Source organism: Leptonychotes weddellii, chromosome 5, assembly GCF_054177405.1.
Source record: "Leptonychotes weddellii isolate Sample4059 chromosome 5, ASM5417740v2, whole genome shotgun sequence".
NCBI lineage: Eukaryota > Metazoa > Chordata > Mammalia > Carnivora > Phocidae > Leptonychotes > Leptonychotes weddellii.
Window position 1 is genome coordinate 99,137,599 of NC_138373.1, and position 21,300 is coordinate 99,158,898.

The 21,300-nt window shown below is 39.1% G+C and overlaps 1 protein-coding gene and 1 long non-coding RNA gene across 2 annotated transcripts in view; one reads left to right on the plus strand and one right to left on the minus strand.

Moving 5' to 3' along the window:
• The window catches only part of LOC102738489 (protein SCAF11), a 534,109-nt gene extending 518,098 nt beyond the window's left edge, over positions 1-16,011 (minus strand). Inside the window, exon 1 of the mRNA XM_081821541.1 lies at positions 15,792-16,011. The gene's annotated coding sequence lies outside the window, so the exon portion shown is untranslated. The remainder of the gene's footprint in view (positions 1-15,791) is intronic.
• Positions 16,012-16,294: 283 nt separating this feature from the next.
• Positions 16,295-21,300, plus strand: part of LOC145721774 (uncharacterized) — a 95,025-nt gene continuing 90,019 nt past the window's right edge. Inside the window, exon 1 of the long non-coding RNA XR_014145670.1 lies at positions 16,295-16,497. This is a non-coding gene — a long non-coding RNA (uncharacterized LOC145721774). The remainder of the gene's footprint in view (positions 16,498-21,300) is intronic.

Genomic DNA, 21,300 nt, shown 5'->3' on the forward strand with positions numbered 1-21,300 from the left:
CCCCCCCCCCCCCCCCCCCCCCCCCCCCCCCCCCCCCCCCCCCCCCCCCCCCCCCCCCCCACGTGTCCCAGAGATCTAGAAAACACTATGCGCATAATAGAGGGGAAAGCATTTAAATAATTATAAGTTGTTTATGAACTCCTATCTCACCCCTGAGCTGTAAATCTACAGGTTTAACCTTAAGCAGCATACCATAGATTCTGAAGACTAAAGTATAGGATAAACCGCCATGCAAGTCACAGATTGGCTACTGGGTAATACATATTATGGGAAAAATCCAAATGTACTACAAACAAAGGTTTTGAAAACAGAACTGAGATTAAAACTACAACCTGAAGAAAGCTGGTTGTAATTGTGGCCTAAAACCTAACTGAATCAACTACCTGCCCAAACAAAAACATTAACATTCTCCATTGCATTTAAGCAAGACACTAAGATTCATATCATAATGTTCAAAATCTCCAAAACACAACCCAAAATTACTTGGCACAGAGAACAAAAAAATCTCAAACTCCTGTGGGAAGAGAACCAACAGAAAACAACACCACCAAGATAACACAGATATTAGAGCACTGGGTGAATTATCTGACAAAGACTTTAAAGCAGGTAAAAAAATGCTCTACAACTAAGAGCAAATACTCCTGAAACAAAGAAAAAACTAGAAAGTCATAGCAAAAACAAAAAACCCACAAGATATAAAGAACCATCAAATGGAAATTTTAGAACTGAAAAATGCAATAACTGAAATAGAAAAATACACTGGACAGACTCAACAGCAGAATGGAAAGTCAGTGAATTTAAAGACAGATCAACAGAAATTACCCAATCTCAGAGCAATAGAAAAAATATTGAAAAAATATTAGTGCCTCAGGGACCTGTGGACAACACCAAATCCCTAACATTCATGTCAAGAGCCCAAGTAGAAGAAAATGAGTTCGATACAGAGAAAAAAGATGAAGAGAAATAATGGCCAGAAACTCCCAAATTTGGTGGAAGATATAAACCTCTAAATTCAAGAGGCTCACAAACCCCAAACAGGATAATGAAATCCATGCCTAGAAACATCACAGTTGGATTTGTGAAGATGGAAGAACAACAGAAATGATAAATATCTGGATTAATATAATTAACTACCCTCCTCTTGAATTCTTTAAAATATGTTTGGCAATGAAAAGCAAATATAACAACACTTTCCAATAAGATTTCCAATACACGTAGATGTAACATAAGACAACTACAACATAAAGGGTAAAGGGACCTACATGGTGATAAGGTTTCTATATTTCACTTAAAGTGATAAAATATTGATTCTAAGGAAACTGTGAAAATATATGTATTATAATTCTTAGAGTGATCACTAAAAAAATGATACATAGGCAAAAACACAATAAATTAAAATGGAATACTAAAAAATGTTCAAATAACCCAAAGAAAGAGGTTACATAAGAACAAAGAGGAAACCAAAAAAATAAAACAGGGGTGCCTGGGTGGCTCAGTCCGTTGAGCATCCAAATCCTGATTTCACCTCAGGTCGTGATCTCAGGTCGTGAGATTGAGCCCCTCACCAAGGGCATGGCGACTGCTAAGGATTCTCTCCCTCTCCCTCCCACCCCCCTCACACGTGCGCACGCACTCTCTCTTTAAAAAATAAAAAAATAAAAAAAGTAGAACTAAATCCAAATATATCAATAGTTATAATATGTGAGAGGCAGGGAAAGCATGACTCCATCAGAAAAGGTCTCAAATCAATGATCTAAACTTCTATGTTAAAAAACTAAAAAAGAAAAAGATATACAAAGCAGGCAGAAGGAAAGAAAGAGAGCAGAAATTAATGAAATCGAAACAGAAAAATCAATGAAACAAAAGCCTGTTCTTTGAAAAGAAAAATCAATAAAATTTAAACTTCTAGCAAATAGCACTGAATAGCCCTAGCACTGTTTAAAGATATTAAATCTGTAGTCTTCCAAAAAAAGAAATCTCCAGGCCCAGATAATCTCCCTGGTGAATTTTACTAAACATTTAAAGAAATAACACCAGTTCAACACACTCTCCTCCAGAAAATGGAAGATAAATACTTCCCAATTCATTTTGAGTTCAGTATTATCCTGATAGCAAAACCAGACAAAGATAGTACAAGAAAAGAACAAACTGATATACTACATTTAATAAAAATAAACTATGGGGGCGCCTGGATGGCTCATATGGTTAAGCGTCTGCCTTCGGCTCAGGTCATGATACCGGAGTCCTGGGATCGAGTCCTGCGTCGGGCTCCCTGCTCAGCGGGAAGCCTGATTCTCCCTCTGCCTCTCTCTCTTTCTCTCTCTCTGTCTCTCATGAATAAATAAATAAAATCTTTTAAAAAAATAAACTATGGTACATTCAGCCATACAATGGAATACTATTCAGCCAAAAAGAAAGGAATGGACTAGTGCGTCACTTAACAACTTGAATGAATCTTAAAGGCAATATATATTCAAAGAAGCCAGTGTCAAAAGGTTACATACTACACAACTGCATTTATATGACATTTTCAAAAGGTCAAAACTGTAATGACAAAGAATTCTTTGATCAGTTGTCACTTGGGTTTGGGTAGGGTTGAACTACAAAGATACCATGAGGGAGCTTTTTGGAGGTAATGGAAACCATTCTGAATCCTGACTCTGGTGATGGTAATACAAATCTACACATGTATTATAATTCACAGAAGTACACAACCAAAAAAGATCAATTTTACCATATGTTAGTAAAATTTAAAATGTTTTATAAGTAAAGACTAACATGTGAAAGTAATTTGGGGCTAGAACATAAATTGTTAATGTTTTCAACAAAGGTACTTTTTTTTTTAAAGATTTTATTTATTTATTTGACAGAGAGAGAGAGAGAGCACAAGCAGGAGGAACAGCAGGCAGAGGGAGAGGGAGAAGCAGGCTCCTCGCTGAGCAGGGAGCCCGAGGTGGGGCTCGATCCCAGGATCCTGGGACCATGACCTGAGCCGAAAGCAGATGCTTAACAACGGAGCCACCTAGGTGCCCTGCAACAAAAGTACTTTTTCACTGACAACTTCATGGTCTCAATCTTTCCAATGGCTCTATACTATCGCCAACACATAGAGGTTACCCATATTACATCGCCACTGATGAGCTTGAGAGGAGGTATCTGAATTTTCTATTTCTGGTTCTTGTATTTCTATAACACTGAAAGGTCATGTATTCTAGAGCCCATGGAGAAACAGAGATTAAAAGCAACAGGCACAACTTCACAACCCCACTAAATTCTAAGGCAATGCTGTAGAAATAGATCAGTTCTGAGACCCTAGTAATGGTATGGAGCTAACCATTTTTCACTGTTTGGGGGAAGACAGGCACTACAGCTGACTCCCAACTGGGTGACAACCCCCCCCCTTTTTTTTTTAAAGATTATTTATTTATTTATTTATTTGAGAGAGAGTGTGCATGGGAGCAAGCAGAGGGAGGAGCAGGGAGGGAGGGAGAGAAAAGGGGAAACAATCTCAAGCAGACTTCACACTGAGCACGGAGCCTGACCAGGGCTCCATTCCACAACTCCGAGATCATGACTTAAGCCGAAACCAAGAGTCAGACGCTCAACCAACTGAGCCACCGAGGCGCCCCTGGGTTACACTCTTATGTGACAGGTGTCCACTCTATGAGAAAAATATATCTATGATGCAATATTTTCTTTTAAAAAAGAAACACGAGTGCCTTCTATATGCCTGGCTACTTCATCATGAACAGTTTGATAAGGAAATCATATGAAAGGCTTCCACTATTTCTCCAAATGAAAAACACTATAAAGCAGTATCATGTTACATGTCCTCCAATAATTTCAACATATATTTATGCAATTCTTCTCTAATAACCACACCACCCCTGCTTAAGGTATGGTGGAGGGAACAGAAAGGAGGAGCTGATTATGCCATCTGCACTTCTCTTCAAGATTCTCATCTCCATTTTCTCATCCCTATTTACTAAAACAAGATGACATAACTAATTCAAATGGTAAAGGCAAAGCTAAAGCTCTTACTTTTTTGGTTTCTTTCCATCAGCAATTCCTCAATGCCTATTACAGGTCCCTTGAAGGGAAGAGTTATAAATGTGGAAAAGCAGAATTTACATTCAGAAGATTAAGCATTATGCCTATTAAAGACAAAAAACAAAAGAACAGTGAGGTGGCAGAGACTCATTTCACAACCAAACTTTCCAGGAGGACTAGCTATAGAAGCCCTTGGGATCAAAAGCACCATACCCTCTTATCTGGCAAGCAGAACAGCCAAGAGAAAAAAGTCATCCTGGTTGGAAGTATGAGAAGTAGGGGAACTGATTATCTTTTCATCTTTTTTTCTAATCCAAAACAGAAAAACTGTCAATTATATCTTTAATTTAACCTAGAAAGACACCCAACCTGAATTGGCAATCCCTGCCTACCCACCTCCCAAAAACATATATAGCACAGGAAACACTTGCAAATAAACAAACAAATCCTAAGAATTGAAGAGGAATTAATGACAGTAAATGACCACATACAAATGCTTGTTACAATGGAATGGAAATGGATTGCACCTATAACAGGGAAAAAAGGGACAATGTTCAAAACACTGCTTCTGAAATACTGCTTTGTTCTGTTTAAACAAGATTTTAAAAACCTTAATTATAGTTTCAACTTCAGAAATTAGTCTCTTTTCTGCACAGATGCGAAAGGTCACTCTTTGGTTCCTCAAGAAATGTCATTCTCTAATCCTTTGTAAATTGGTACAAATTGCTACAGTGAAACTAGTACTGAGAAGAAAAAAGCAATTGTTTTGTGCAGTGAGCAGGACATTTACTCTCTCTCTACTCCAGTTCTGCCTATTATCTGAATTTCTTAAACTCACCTAGGTAGTTATCTCAGATAAATATAATTTTATGTTACCTAAGTATATAATCAATGTATTCTCAAATGAATATTTCACCATAACTTAAAGAGACATTTCACAATCCTTTCTGTAAAACATTAGTATTCTAATCTGGAAATATTATCACTTACTATGAATTACTTAAAAAGTAAAAAAGAAAGAACACTCTTCTACATTAACATCAGGCATGGGCAGATACTGGGAATCTTTCCTAAATGTAATCTTATTATAAATGCTCCAAATGCCCCAAGAGCTGGACTTTTGGGTACGCATTCCATACTATTTCAAGATACTACTTTCTGACATTTCCTAAATTATCTCATTTAACTTTTACAGTATTTTGTGAAAACGTCTCCATCCTGTATACAATGAAATTAAGTAAATTGTCTAAGGTCACAAAGCCAGTTCTAAGTATCAGGATCAGAACTCAACTAGCCCTCTGGCAGAAAAGAAAACAAATATTAATCTGGGTCACTATATATTAAAGGAAATCAATGGAAAGGCAGGGGTTCTCAGGAGAGAAATAGTGGCTATAAAAAACAGAGAAATAAATGGAAATTTTAAAACTAAAAAATACAGTATCTGAAATAAGATCCCAACAACAGATTGGAAATAAAAGGAATGAGTCAGTAAATGTGAGGATACATCAAAAGAAATGATCTAATCTGAACAACAGAAAAGTGAAAGACTGAAAGAAAATGAAGAGTCTCTGGGTCCTGTGGACAACATCCAAAGTTCTATTTATGTCATCTGAGTTCCAGAAAAATAAGAGGAAAAGACTGGTACATTAAAAAAAAAAAAAAGGTGAAGAAATAATTTCCAAAACCTCCCCAAATTTAAAAATTCACAAATTTGGGGAGATACCAAATAGGATTAACTCAAAAGAAAGATAAACATGCCCAGACAAATCATAATCAACCACAAAAAAGCAAAGGTGAAGGAAAAAAATCTCTAAAATAGATAAATACAACATACAGATTAAATTAATGATTCAAATTAATGACTCAAATTACTGAAAACTTCTCATCAGAAACAATGGGATCCAAGAAGGCAGGACATCTTCAGTGCTAAAGAAAAAAACTGTTAACCCAGAATTTTGTAACTGGTAAAGAAATCCATCAAAAATGAAAGTGGAAAACACGTTTTCAATTAAGAAAAACAAAGAAAATTTATCACCAGCAAGGTATATAGCATAAAAGATACCCTAAAGGAAGTTCTCCAAGCTGAGGAGAAATGATATGAGAGAAACTTGAAATTCCATTAACAAAGAAGATAAATAGTCAATAGCTACATATAGATAAGAGACTATTTTTCTCCTCTTAAATTCTTTAAAAAATATATGATTACTGTAAGCAAAAATTACATTATTGTCTAGTGGGGTTTTCATTCCATATACATGTAATACATGCAACAACTTTAACATAAAGGTCACTGGAGGAGTTGTTTGGCTTCTACAGTCACTTCAAGTACTAAATATTAATTCTAAATAGATTGTTAATGTTTCAGTATATATATACATATATATAATTCCTAGAGCAGCACTGTCCAATAAAAATAATGTGAGCCACATATACAATTTTAAATTTTTAGTAGCCATATTTTAAAAGTTAAAATAAAATCAATCTAGTATATTTTATTAACCCAATATGTCCAAATATTAACCAGTAAAAAACTTATTAAATGAGACATTTTATATTCTTTTTGTGGTAGTAAGTCTTTGAAATCTGCTATGTATCTTACATTTATAGTGTATCTCAAATCAAACTAGACACATTTCTAGTTGTTAAGAGTTGACCTAAAGCAACCACTAAGACATAATTCAAAGAGATATAGTCAAAAAGTCAACAGATAAATTTAAAGTAAAATATTCAATATATGCACATAATCAAAAAAAGGGCAGGAAATGGGAAACAAATTAGTATATCATATCAATAATTACATATAAATAACCTAAACATACTAATTGAGAGATTGTCAGATTAGATTTTACAAAAACACTGGGTTACATACTGTCTACAAGAAACTCAACTTTTTTAAAAAAAAATTTTTGAGTATAGTTGACACACAATGTTACATTAGTTTCAGGTGTGTAACATAGTGATTCAACTTCTCTACATGTTATGCTATGCTCCCCACAAGTGTAGCTACCATCTGTCACCATACAATGCTATTAAAATATTAAGATTATAATCTCTATGTTGTGCCTTTTATTCCTGTGATTTATTCATTACATAGCTGGAAGCCTGTATTTCCCACTCCCCTTTATCCATTTTGCCCAGCCTCCCACCCTCCCCTTCCCTCTGGCAACTATCAGTTTGTTCTCTGTATTTATAGGTCTCGTTCTGCTTTTTAAGAAACTCACTTTAAATATTAAAACATAGGTTAAAATGAAAGTATAGAAAAAGATATGCCATGCAAATAGTAGTCAAAGAAAGTTGGAGTGGCTATATTAATATAAAATATATTTTTAACTTCTCTTAAGGGCTTGACTAGATTTCTCCTTCATTTAGTTTTATTAGTTTTATCTACTTCTGTAGCAGTTTTGAAAGAATAAAGCTATTTTCCGTTTCATGCATCTCCCTCATATTACTCATGTTGATGTCTAAGTAACTGAACACGTACAACAGTTCCTTAAGAAATATGGCCTTAATGCATTAAAGCTGTCCTATCTGAAGGCTCGTCTACGGTAAGGTTTTCAGGTGAATGATACCTTACAAATTTTTTAAGTTTTTAACATTTATTCCCCATTAGAACAATAATTTAAAGAAACAATTTTCTTGACAGGCCATCTGGGCATACAAAATAGTGTTACAAGTATATTTACTTTAACAGCTCATTTATCATTTGTAACCTGTTTCACTGAGCCCAGAGTATTTTCAAAGCAGTGTTGCTGTGGCTGCTCTCTTTAATATTTATATTTCTGTTTTCGTTTACTTTAAGCTGCTGAACTACTACTTTGGCCAGGGTATTGAGGCTGGCTTGGAATACAAAGACTTAGATTAAGATACTATAACCCTTCCTGCTGCAAAAACTAGAGTTGGAGAAGTAGCACACAAAAGATGAACAAGATAGCATATGCTAAGTGCCAAATGTGAACTACAGGCATTTTTCAGGACTAATTTAGTCAGAAAGAATTCATTTAGAACAGCAATAGGAAATAAGGGTAAAGACATAATTATGGGCCAGAATGTAAAAGGACTTAAAAGTTTAAGTCCAAGGTAGGACTTAAATTGTGTTTTGTAAAAAGTAGGAAATCGCTAAGAAAAAGTCCACCTCAATCCCATTTATCTATTTTGACATGTTTAAACTGGGGGTTTTGAAAATAATGCAGCAACAGAAAGTGGAGAAAGAGAGGAAAGTATGGAAAACTAATTAGGAAAAAATGGAAGAACACTGGGGAGCAATAAAGAAGGCCTGATTAGGACTAAGCCCCTCAAGGGCAAAGACCATATTTCATCCCCAGACCTACTAGACACAGATATCAACAAACCTATAGCAGAAGATTATGGGTAAGGGAAATGCCTACTTTATATCAGGCAATAAACTCTGACATGCCTTTGCACATTTAATCCTCAAGACCCCATACTATATAACATTTTAAAAATTAAAACACCACCAATATTCAACACTAGTAATACTACATTAAAAAGGTTTGAAAATCACTAAACAGAGTTAACTTAAGGTATGAAACAAAAGAGACTGGAATTAGCTGCTATTACCACTGGACTTCGGTAAGTGTTCCTTAAAAATTAAAATAGGTGAGGACACTGATTAAGTCACCAATAAAAGGTGACAATCACTATCTGGGACAACTAGAATGCAAAGCTAGGTCTGACTGACTCCAAAGAACCAATTTTTACCTTACTGTCAAAATTATATTAAAAAGACTCTCCTGTAAGTACATCTAACTCCTGGGTAAAAGGGAAAATAAGGAGGGAGATTAGTGTTATCACTAACAGAGATGTCAGCATCTCAAGAGGATTTAAATTTTAAAAGTTGAGAACATATTTGATCATAATTTTCACTACAAGTTTTGGTGTGATAATCTTTTATAAAAACAAGTGAGTATAATCTTTAAGAAAACATGTCTATATGTTGGTATTCTGCCTGGAGGTGCTGGAGCCCAAGTTAACGCCAGTGTCCATATGAAGGATGGTGAGGGAGCCCAGAGTGAGGTACTGGAGCTCAAGCAGAATGGTGAGATCCTCAATATGAGGTATCTGAGGGGCCTAGAGTGAGGAATGCATCTTGGCACAAGTCATCAGAGCCTTAAGAAGAGTGAAAATGTTATGCAACACAGGGGAGGAAGCAATAGTGACAAAAGGAATTTGGCTACATCCTGGTGATTGATCATTAAGTAAATACACTAAGGATACTGGGAGTCAGGCTTCCCCTTGTAAGAGAAGGATGTTATAAATCTGGAGAGGGAGAAAATGAAAACAAACGCTGGAACACAAACATTGAAACTGGAAAAATTAGTACCAGCTCATGGGTTTTTGTATATACAGAAATAAAAATAGCACCCAAATCTTGGTTTTCTAAATACCTTTCTTCACTGAAAGAAATCCCTCCTTGGAGAAACGGCTGATTCCAGGGTCATAGCAGGGAAAGTATGTACAAGGTGACCCTAGAACATTTTCTTGTGTCACACTTGCTCAGAGCAAGTCAAAAGAACACAGAAACCAGCTTGAAGGGGCTTTCATTGGTCAAAGCTGGGACAATTTGAGAATAAATAGCAAATCCGATAAAGAATGGGCTATTTATAAACTATCAAAATACTTTCCCACAAAATACTATTAGTTATCAAGAGAGGAAAAAAAAAAAAAACTTTAGTGAAGAAGCTTGGGAGACTTCACCTTAATCAGAGTGTATATCGTCAGTTAGGGCACAAACAGAAATTGTATGCCATCCAATAGGATGCAATGAGATCACAGCATCATTACTGAGACACTCCTGTGAAAAAAATGCACAATTTGAATCTAACCATGAGGAAATACCAGGCAAATCTAAACTGAGAGACATTTAACAACAAAACTAACCTGCAATCTTTTAAAATGTCAAGGTTATGCAAATCAAGAAAAGACTGAGGGATTGATTATTCTAGGTTGAAGGAGTGTAAAAAGACATTACAATTAAATGCAACACAGAAATGTGAACTCTTGTTAACAAACGAAATTACTGTGGAAACTGGCAAAACCTGAAAGAGGTCTGAGAGTTAAACTGTAGTAATACAGCAATGTTAATTTCCTGATTTTGATATATTTATGTAAAAGAAAGTCCTTATCTTTGTTTGGGGTGATGAGAAGTCATCTGTAACTTACTCCCATATGGCTCAGGGCTTGTAAAACCTTCCCTGTACTTGTACTTGGGACTTAAGCAGGACTGTGTCTGCAACTTACTCTCAAATGTTTCAGGGAAAAAAGTCCTTTGTATTGTACTTGAAACTTTTCTGAAAGTTTAAAATTGTTTTAAAAAAAGAAAAAGATTATCTACAATATTCATTTACAGCACCTAAAACTAGCATATGAGTAAAGCAGTACTCCTTCCAAGTGAGTATGTGTTTCCATCTCTTTTTATTATAAGAAAAGACTCTGCTTTATTATTTATGGGATTCTTAATGACTTTTGATCTACATCTGCACTGTAACGACTATTCTGTTCCTCGGCTGCACTGGCCATATTTCAAATGCTCAACAGCCACATCAGCTACTGTATTGGTAGCACAGATACACATTTCAATCATCACAGAAAAGTCTACTACTTGATAGCACTGACTTAGAGTTTGAAAGGCCAACTGATACAATGAATAAAGACCCAAGAGTCAGATGGACTTGAGTATATGTTCTTAAAAAGTGCTCTGACACTTAGCAGGTAATTTAACTTCTCTAGAGCCTCAGACTCCTTTCTGTAAAATGAATTAATACACCCAATATTGCAAGGCTGCTGAAAAGGTCAAATGAAAATGTATGTAAAATGTCTAAAACAGAGTGGTTGGCACATAGCAAATATTTGACAAACATTAGGTCTCTTCTGTAATGTGGACAGATAATTTCTTAATCTTTTTTTTTTTTTAAGATTTTATTTATTTATTTGACAGAGAGACAGTGAGAGAGGGAACACAAGCAGGGGGAGTGGGAGAGGGAGAAGCAGGCTTCCCGCTGAGCAGGGAGCCCGATGCGGGGCTCGATCCCAGGACCCTGGGATCATGACCTGAGCCGAAGGCAGACGCTTAAGAATTGAGCCACCCAGGCGCCCCTCTTAATCTTTGATCTCAGTTTTTTTTACAACTAGTTAAGCAATTACAGGAGCATCAATTTGAAAATAAGAAGCTTACTATCTTACTTATTCAAAAGGCCAATGAGCTCCTTGTTGTTAAATTCAATGAAAAAATCTTTTAGCTCTTGGGGCATCTGGGTGGCTCGATCGGTTAAGCATCCCGACTCTTGATTTCGGCTAAGCTGGTGATCTCAGGGCGGTGAGACTGAGCCCCTTGTTGGGCTCTGTGCTGGGCATGGAGCCTGCTTAAGATTCTCTCTCTCCCTCTCCCCTTCTTCCTCCCCCCAGCTCTAAAAAAAAAAGAAAAATCTTGGGATGCCTGGGTGGCTCAGTCAGTTAAGCGTCTGCCTTTGGCTCAGGTCATGATCCTAAGGTCCTGGCACTGAGTCCCAAGTCGGGCTCCCTGCTCAGCGGGGAGCCTGCTTCTCCCTCTCCTCCCCACTTGTGCTGTTGCTCTCTCTCTCAAATAAATAAAACTTAAAAAAAAATCTTACAGCTTTTACTTACTTTACTTACTCAACTCTCATCAATACTTGACCCTACTGATTACTCTCCCCTTGAAATACTCTCTTCCTTTGGTTTCTCTAATACCACACTCAACTCCTACTTCTCTGACCTTCACAGTATTCTTTGGGAGCTTACATTCCTCCAGCAAACTTTTTTTTTATGTTAGAGGCCACTGTGATTCCCTTCAAGTTATATTCCCTCCCTTAGGCAATTCCACCTTAGTTTCGACTATCTATGTAAGTGACTCCAATTTTCTATTTCCAGCCCATACCTCTCCTCTGAAATTTAGAACCCTATTATCTAATTTCCATCTGAAAGTTCCAAAGGTATCTTAAATGCAATATGCCAGAATCAAAAGAACCTTGGTCCTTCTGTGGTATCACCATCAACCTAGCTGTTTCCCTGAGTTGATGGTTGAAATTTCTATGTCCCTCACTTTCCATCCATCAACAAAGGCCTGGTGATCTCAAATCCCATTTATTTTGCCCACCTCCACAATGCTCATCCTAATTCAAGCTATCCTCATCTCTTCTGGACTACTACTGCAAGTCTTAACTAATTTCCCTATACCCACTCTTGCTGCTTCTCCCTTTCAATACCCACTACCACAATCATAAGTCTGCTTTCTGGAACTACCAAAAATAAGTATAATTTGGCTTCTAAATGACAACTGTCTTACTTTTAAACAGTAAGACAGTTATACCACTTTACCCTTAGCTAAGTATTCTTAGTTCTGTCTATATCCTGATAAATCAGTTTCAAGATCACATTCTATCATACTCTCCTTTGAAAATGTCCCCTGAACTGAATATAAAGCATGGATAATAAGTAACTTAGCAGTTCATGCAAAAGACTGAGACTAGCACAGTTTAAAGTTTCAAACCACAATTAATATTTTAAATGTTTTAATGTTTCCAGCTGAAAGCAGGTTAATCTACTAAGTATTAAATATAAGCACCTACCATGTATCAGGCATTATTCAGGTATTTGGGGACAAAAAAATGACGCAAACTGACAAACCCTGTTCTCACAGAAATTCATTAAAGTAAAGAAGAAAGACTATTAACTTAAGATAGTAATTTATACAATATGTTAGAAAATGATAAAACGCAGGCGCCTGGGTGGCTCCGATGGTTGAGCGTCTGCCTTCGGCTCAGGTCATGATCCCAGGGTCCTGGGATCGAGTCCCGCATCGGGCTCCCTGCTCCTTGGGAGCCGGCTTCTCTCTCTGCCTCTCTCTCTCTCATGAATAAATAAATAAAAATCTTAAAAAAAAAAAAATGATAAAACGCTATGGAGAAAATGTGGCTTAAAAAGTGGTAGGAAATGTGGGAGGAAGGTCTGCTATTTTATACAGAGTAGTCAGAGAAAACTTCAGTAGCAGAGTAGAAGTTGGTTGAACAGAGTAAGATAATCAAGTCAGAGAGGAAGAAGAGACTTAAAACATTCAGAGCCTGGTAAACGATAGACTTGGATTTTACTGACTGAGAACGGAAGCCATTTGAGAAGAGAAGTGACATGGTTTGACAAATTTCATCAGGATCACTCTGGCAGTTGAGTGTTAAAAACCATACAGGTAAGCAAAGGCCATAGTGAGACTTTTTAGGAAACTATTTTGCAAGTGAGAGATGATGGTACTGTTTTTACATTTTATAGTAAAACTTTATGTGCCTAAGTACTAGAATTAACAAAGCCACAACTTTAAAAAAAAGACAACAATGACAATGCAAAGATGAGTCTTGGGAATACTAAGAGAATACCAGGTATTTTAACTCTGAGCTCTACTGAGTGCTACTACCAGTTAGTACAATTCAGATGCAAGATAAGGTGCAAAGCTACTAATTTATTCTTTTGGACAAAAGGTATAACTAAGAATTTAGGTTTTAAGCTTCTTTATTTCACTGGGTAAGGTAAGTCAAGATCCAATGCACGTGACTAAAAGGCAAAGGTGGATGATGGCAGAGCTTGCTAAAGGGAAGTTACAATGAAAATTATTCTAAGGCTGACTCTTTTTATTACCTCTACATCTGCCACTCTCTTTGGTTAGGTTTTACAACCATTTCTCACTGCTGTACCTAAAAAGTTCAGTATAAAGTCGATGAGTAGTAAATACTGTACTCTCCTACTATTAGAACATGCTACTGATGGTGAGTCAACATCAGTCAACTGCACTGTTTCCTCCTATCCCTAATTAACAGCACAGCTTTTCAGGAAAATTGCCTAAGCCAGGCTAGTGCCCAAAAAATAATGAGGAAGCTGGGTGATCCCTGACGAGTTTCAATCTTAACTCATGGACCCCACTACCACCACCTAAAGACATACCCAAAAAAATCACTCTTAAAATTTTCTCCACTACACATTTCAGAAGGCAGCATATTTATGAACAATTTTCTATTTTCCTATCCAGTTTTATTCCCCCTTGACTTACTGAAGAATGCTTTTAGAGTGTGAGTACACCAGGAGTAAGCAAACATCCAAATCTTACCCTACCAAAATCTTAAAATGTACTCAAAATCTTTATTTTAATGTACTCAAATTCTCAGGCAAAAAGGTCATCATCTGAATGTAAAACTGAATTACTATTAATATACTTGCAAGCACCAAAAAATGTAATGAAAAAGTGCAGCTACAGTAAGAATAATTTTAAAAACTCATACTGCATAAAGTAAATTTAGATTATCTTTAAGAGTATAAAACAAAAGAAATCCAAAGACAATTTCAAATTTTCATCTGCCCAATAAATTAAAGCAACAAAAATAAAAATTCCACAAACTTTTTACTGTAGCTCTTAACCAACAGCAAAAAAGTGGGACGATTAAGCCAACAGCCAAAGAAACAGGAAAGAGAAAGCAATGGTCTAGAAAGAGATTTGATTCTTATCAAAATTTTTAATACAATTACCAATAAAACACAAAAACTACCAGTTATTTAATAACGTTTTGCCTTCAATATTCTGCTGAAGTATGCAGTCATATGCTTGAATTAATTTTTAAAATGAAAAATGCATCTATTAATATGCTTTTTCCGAAATTCGGTCAAAATTCCGGAACTGGAAAATTTAAGATCAGCGTCCAATAGCCAAACATTAAAAACTTTTGGATCAGTTTTGCTTAAAAATCTTAGGTCACTGGTAGTATGATAAAGATGTTAGAAGCAATCCAAAATTAATGATAATCGCTCAACTCGTAGACGCTGTAAGAAGTCCACTACAGAAATATGTTGGGGGTATTTTACAATTCAACATTTGAATCTGTGAGTATTTTAATCAACTACTTAAACCGGGCATTTACTTTTAAAACAATTTTTCCAAAACATGTGTGGATAGCAAGACGGCCAGCAATCTCTAAGAAATGTCTGTAATGGTTCAAAATTCCTAGGTGTGAGGAGGCGCGACTCATTAAGCTAAGTTTAGATCCGGTCCTTTTGTTGTCAGCCCAGGAAACGGGTTTTAAAAACTGGGGGTGGGAGAAGAGTTTGAAATTCAGGACGAGGTAAACGCTGATGCCTAGCAGCGCCGGCTCTTCCCTATTCGCGCACTGAGAGGTCACGGCGTAGTAAAGTTTGGTTTCACGAGCGGGCTTGGACACTATTGACAAAAGCAAAGTCTACTAAGTAAAGCGAACTCGGGGGTCGGGGAGCGCCCGGAAGCCCAGCAAGACACGTTTCCACTGCAGGGAGGGGGTGTATGTGTGCCGACTCGGTCGTGGAGCCTCTTGCCTCAACCCGTCCCCCCCCCCCAACCGGACCCCTCACCCAGGCGGGGACAGGCTCCGCCGGCAGAAGCGGCGGGAGCCGGGTAGGCCACAAGGAGGAAATGGGACGGGGTGTCGACAGAGAGGCGGCGGCGGCCGGAGCGGGGCCTCCCTCGCGGGGTAGCGAGAAGAGGGGCCCTCCCCGCCGCAGCTTCCCCCGCCTTGAGAGGCAGCTCCAACTTTCCTCCAAGCGCAGGACGCCGTCTGGGCCGCGCGCGATTCCGAAACTTTGTCCGCCCTCCCGTCGCCCCCGGCCGGCTCCTCCGCTCCGCGCCAGCCCGTAACAGCCCCCACTTCGCCCCGACAGCTGCCGGAGTCCATCCGCCCCCGGGGTCGGCCCGTGTTTACCTCAGGCCGAGGTCGAGGCGCTTGCTCCAGCGGCGGCGGCACCACTGCAGGTCCCTAGGTTCCCGTCACGACGCCAAGTTCCCCAACATGGACTCCTTAGTCCGCTTTGAGTTGTTCCGGAGGTCGCTAGGGCGCCGGCTCTACCCGCCGAGTCGGGAGGTGGCGGCGGAGCAGAGAGCGGACCCGGGCTGCGCTGCTCCGCGCGACTTGCGCCACCGCTTCTCCCCCTCCCCCCGCCTTGTCTGGCCTCCTCCCTCCCCTCGCGTGCCCTCCCCTTTCCCCCCCTCCGCTCCGCTCAGCCGCGCCGCCACATGTCGGCGCGCTACGGTGACGACGGCGGCGCGGGCGGCAGAATCCGCCGCACTCTCCCTACTCGCTTGCTGGGCCCTGCGCGCACCGCTGCAACGCTCAACCGGACCACGGGGGGGCGCTGGCAAACCACCCTTAGCGACCTAGGAACGTGGCGGGCGGAGTGACGTCACGCGGCCTGTGAGCGGGAGGGAGAACGGCAGCGGGCTTCTGGGAAACGTCTTCCGCGGGCTGTCATCCTCCCACCCTGCGGATTGTGCGCAGGCGCCGTGCGTGAGGCGCTCGAGTTGGCGCTACGCTGGCCAAGGAGCCGCTTAGCTGCCGCGGACAATGAAGGAGGCCTTTGGGGACCTGGACGTGAGGTGGTCTGCGTGGCATTTGCTACACTATCTTTATGGTAATCCGATATTGAAGAGTGTTCTTAGGCTGTTTGGCGGTGGATTGAGTTTTCGCCCAGCACCCACCGTTGCCCGGCTGAAATACACCTTACCGGGAGGTTGAAGTGTCCTTAACTTGAAAGCCCACCTCTTTCTTTTGTCCTGGCGGCATTTAAAAAGTGCTTAGGGGAGAGGTTTTCCCTGTGGTACATCGAGTCTACGCATTTCCCCATGTCTTAATTCCCACAACAAAAAAATTAAACTTGATTATGATTAACTTAGAGGACTTCCACTCTGTGGTCAGGCAGCGGCGTGATTTTTCGATAATTTGTCGGGACCTGCGACGTGGAACCTGTGTGCCTTGTTTATTCCCCGTCGGGTCGTTAGATCTTTTGTTTTACTTCAGAAACACCTTCACAGGCTGCTTTTTCAAAGTCACTGACTCTTCAACCTCATAGTTTCTCTTCCGGGCAATTTCGGCACGCTCCTGACTGCTCCTCCCGCACCGGCGTCCACCCCCTCTTCTTCCAGGTGGTCCTTTCAGTCCCCCGCGCACCCCGGGGTCCTGCTGACAGCCCCCGCGGGAGGAAGCTCAGGCCCCGGGCCTCCCCGGGCCGCCCCGCCGACGCGGCTTACCCCAGGTCTCAGTCTCAGCCAGCCGTGCGGCTCGCACCTTCCCTGCCGTCTGCCCCATCCCCCTTCTGTGCACGCTGCGCCCCCCTAACCACGACTTGCCCAGAATGACTCTCCTCCCCACCTTTTTGAGACCCCGCCGGCAGGCCACCTCTCTGCCGCCCTCGCCCAGACTAGGCTGGTTGCCATGTCCCCTGCTCCCCGGACTGTGAGGTCGCTTCTATGGCACCCTCATCCTGTGCGTCCAGTTTGGTCCGCTCCGTGTCTGCCTCACACTGTGAGCTCTGGGACAGTGTCTCCCAACAGCTCCTGGCACAGTGCCTGTCACTCAGTGAGAACTTGGTCAATAATTGCTGGAGGAATATATGAATGGCAGCCTTGTCCCGATCTCAAAGTCTTTGGAGTTTTACAATGTATAGTTTTTGATACGAGGTTTGGGGATTTAGATGGGCTTTTCTGTGTTTGGAAAGTTTGAAGGAATGATGATCTAGAGGAGTTAAAATGGTTTTTTTCTAATGGAAGAACAAAAATTTTTATGGACGGCCTTTCCCTGTCACTATCAGAGCAAACAGAATTCCGTAAAATAACCAGGTCAACAAGCACGATGATGAGCCATCCAACAGAATAAGGGTGTAGCTTTTTCATGTATACATGCACATCTTCACCCTAGAGAATGCGACCTCTGGGAATGTAATTTCAGGTGGAGACTAGTGGGGCAACATTCTTCTGTGGATATTTTACATGATAATCTTTATTTATTTCTCAAGAAAGTATTACTTCTTAAATTTTAATTAAAGGTCAAATGACAATATCTGCCAATAGAAAACTATAATTGAAAAAAAGGCAATAACAGTATACCATTTCAGCAAAACTAAACGATATAAATCCTTTTTCCCCCCTGGGGCCATTTCCCCTTTATCATTTTATTTTATTTTGTTTTCATCATGATAAATGTAGTCTTTAATCCCTACCCACCTGCCCTTTGGTAACAATCAGTTCTCTATAATTAAGAGTCTGTTTCTTGGTTTGTCTCTCTTTTATTTTCTCTCTGCTCTTTTGTTTTCTTAAATGCCACATATGAGTGAGATCATATGTTATTTGTCTTTCTCTGACTTATTTCACTTAGTTTTATACTCTCTAGCTCTATTCATGTTGCAAATGGCAAAATTTCATTCTTTTTATGGCTAGATAATATTCCATTGTATATATGGACCACGTTTTCTTTATCCATTCATCTGTCGGTGGACACTTGGGTTGCTTCCATAGTCTGGCTATTGTAAATAATGCTGCAATAAACATAAGGGTGCATGTATTCCTTTGAATTAGTGTTTTTATATTTTTTGGGTGAATACCCAGTAGTGTGATTACTGGATCATAGGGTAATTCTATTTTTAATTTTTTGAGGAACCTCTATACTGAACAATAAGAATTTTTGGATATATTTATTCTCTGGCAGATAATTTTCCACTAGGTATTATGTGAGAATATTTCAAGAGAAAAATGCTTTTGATGCTAATGTGCTAGTGGTTTCTACTTTCATGTGGTTTGTAATAGGCCATCTCTTGCCTCCCCAGGGAAAAGACTGTGTATTTCTGTACCTGCAGCATCCTCCTAGTTAATGCTTGCATGTGAGGATTTGTTACTCTTTCTGTGGTTTCAGTATTTTTTATTTACAATGTAATAAAGAGATACAGAGGTTTAAATGATGAACTATAAAATGCAGGAGTAAAGATTGATATATCAACCATCACTGTCAACATTTAAGATTTGATTATAACCATAAATAACACAAATGATACGCATCATAAAGCAACCTTCAACTGAATGCCCAATTGGCTTATTGTACTTTACACAGCACTTAAACTATCAAACATGTCACACAGCAACAGAAACCCATACTGGCATCTTTAAAAAAAAAAAAAAAAAGAAGGGTAATCAGTATGTTGATTTTGAGAAAGCTTTACCAGAGATAACTGCTTTTATTAATTTAACTACTATAAGTTGAATACAAAATAACATTGAAATTAAGAGGTGGAATCACTGTGTAAAGGCACTGAATTGAGTTGGAAATATGACTCTCATATGGATGATACCCTTGCAGCTTTGAACAAATTGCCTAATTTTTCTGGTCCTCAGTTTTCATATCCATTACAGTGGAAAATTGTATTTTAATGATCTCTGTGGCATTTTTATAACAGGAATGTATGAATTCCACGGGTGTACAGTTTAAGACTCTTACAAGCAAAATATGACCAAATATATAGTATCTTGGTAAGGAATGAAAAATACATGCTATAGGGAAAAGTTAGTTTACAGGAATTTAAAAAAAAAAAAATGCTGGTTTCTCTCTGTTTTCACAACTGTGCAGAATTTTAATCAAGATGATACTGATTATTACCCAATCATTTTCTATGTGGAATTAAATTTACTTCAGCACCAATCAGTTGGGTGTCTACTATTTGGGAGGTGCTGTGAGATGGTTATAGATGAATGAACAGAGTCTCAGAGACAGTTTAGTGGGTACAGGTAAGTACAAAAACAAACTAAGGAAGAATATAAGTGTCATAAAAGGAATAAAAGCAAAAGTGCTGGTTGGGAAAGGGGGTGTCAAATGAGGGAGAGAATACAAAAAGGACCAAGGACAATTTCATAAAAGGACAAATCTGAACAAAATATATTCAGATATTATTCCATATTAAAAGCTCCAGTTTCTCTAAGGTTGGTTTCCCATCCCCCACAGCACCTCTTACCATTTTTTTTTACCACTCCCCTCAAGTCTCAACCTCACAATTACTCCTGCAGAGCCCCTCAACCCTGACCCAGCAAAAGATCTCGCCACAGTCTTTAACTTTCTTACCTTCTTTCCCTATACCTGCAGTCTATCTATAACTGTCTATATCCACACACACTTGTTGTCCTCTACCACAGAGGAAACACCTCTTGCTTAATGCTTACTTAGCTCTTTCTACTTGTGCTGTAGATCTGTTTTTTCCGGACTTCGGGATTTACAAACCATTAGCATTTCTTTCTTTTTTTTTTTTTTTTTAAAGATTTTATTTATTTATTTGAGACAGAGAGAATGAGAGACAGAGAGCATGAGAGGGAGGAGGGTCAGAGGGAGAAGCAGACCCCCTGCCGAGCAGGGAGCCCGATGCGGGACTCGATCCCGGGACTCCAGGATCATGACCCGAGCCGAAGGCAGTCGCTTAACCAACTGAGCCACCCAGGTGCCCCAAACCATTAGTATTTCTAACAGTTTAGGAACTGACATAGGTAGGGCTGCTAACTTTTTCTTTTTTTTAAGATTTTATTTATTTATTTGAGAGAGAGAGAGATAGACAGCGAGAGAGGGAACACAAGTAGGAGGATTGGGAGAGGGAGAAGCAGGCTCCCCGCTAAGCAGGGAGGCCGATGTGGGACTTGATCCCAAGACCCTGGGATCATGACCTGAGCCAAAGGCAGACACTTAACGACTGAGCCATCTAGGCGCCTGGGCTGCTAACTTTTTAATCTTGACAAATAATGGTATACATTTTTAAAGTCTTCCCATCTCTTATAACCCTCAATTCCTTTTTAAAAATGCACTTACAACATTAAAGAACTAAATTTTTATGAACTATGCTGTTTATTTGCATTTCCCTCTGGAACAGTGAAGCCATCGCAGCCCTGGTACTTTCGGGACTCTGCTCTGAAATGGATCCTCTCTATTCCCTCAGGGCCCACCTATGGGTTACTCTGTCTCCAATATTTTCAATCTCTGCTTTACTGGGGATTAATTTATCTTTCTTCTCTCCAAATCTAAAAATAGTTTATATCTAAGACTACTTCCTCATTTCACTTTCTACTCACTTGTTTAAAAGGTAATAAACATTCATTTTAACAATTCAGACAACACAGAAGTATAACAAAGTATATTTCAGAAGCAAATAAAGAAAAAGATAGTTTTCCTCTCCCTATTCCAATCCTAGATAAAATCAAGGCTGAAAGGTTAATGTTTCCCTCCATACTTTTTCCAATGGTTATAGAAACACATATTAATAGAAATTTTGATTTTTACAAATAATGAATTACACCATGTATATTTTTCTGAACTTTTTCTTATTGAGGTTTATAATGGATACTCTTATCTAGCTCATTCTTTTAACTAGCTGCACAATATACTATTAAGGTACCATAATTTTTAAGCCATT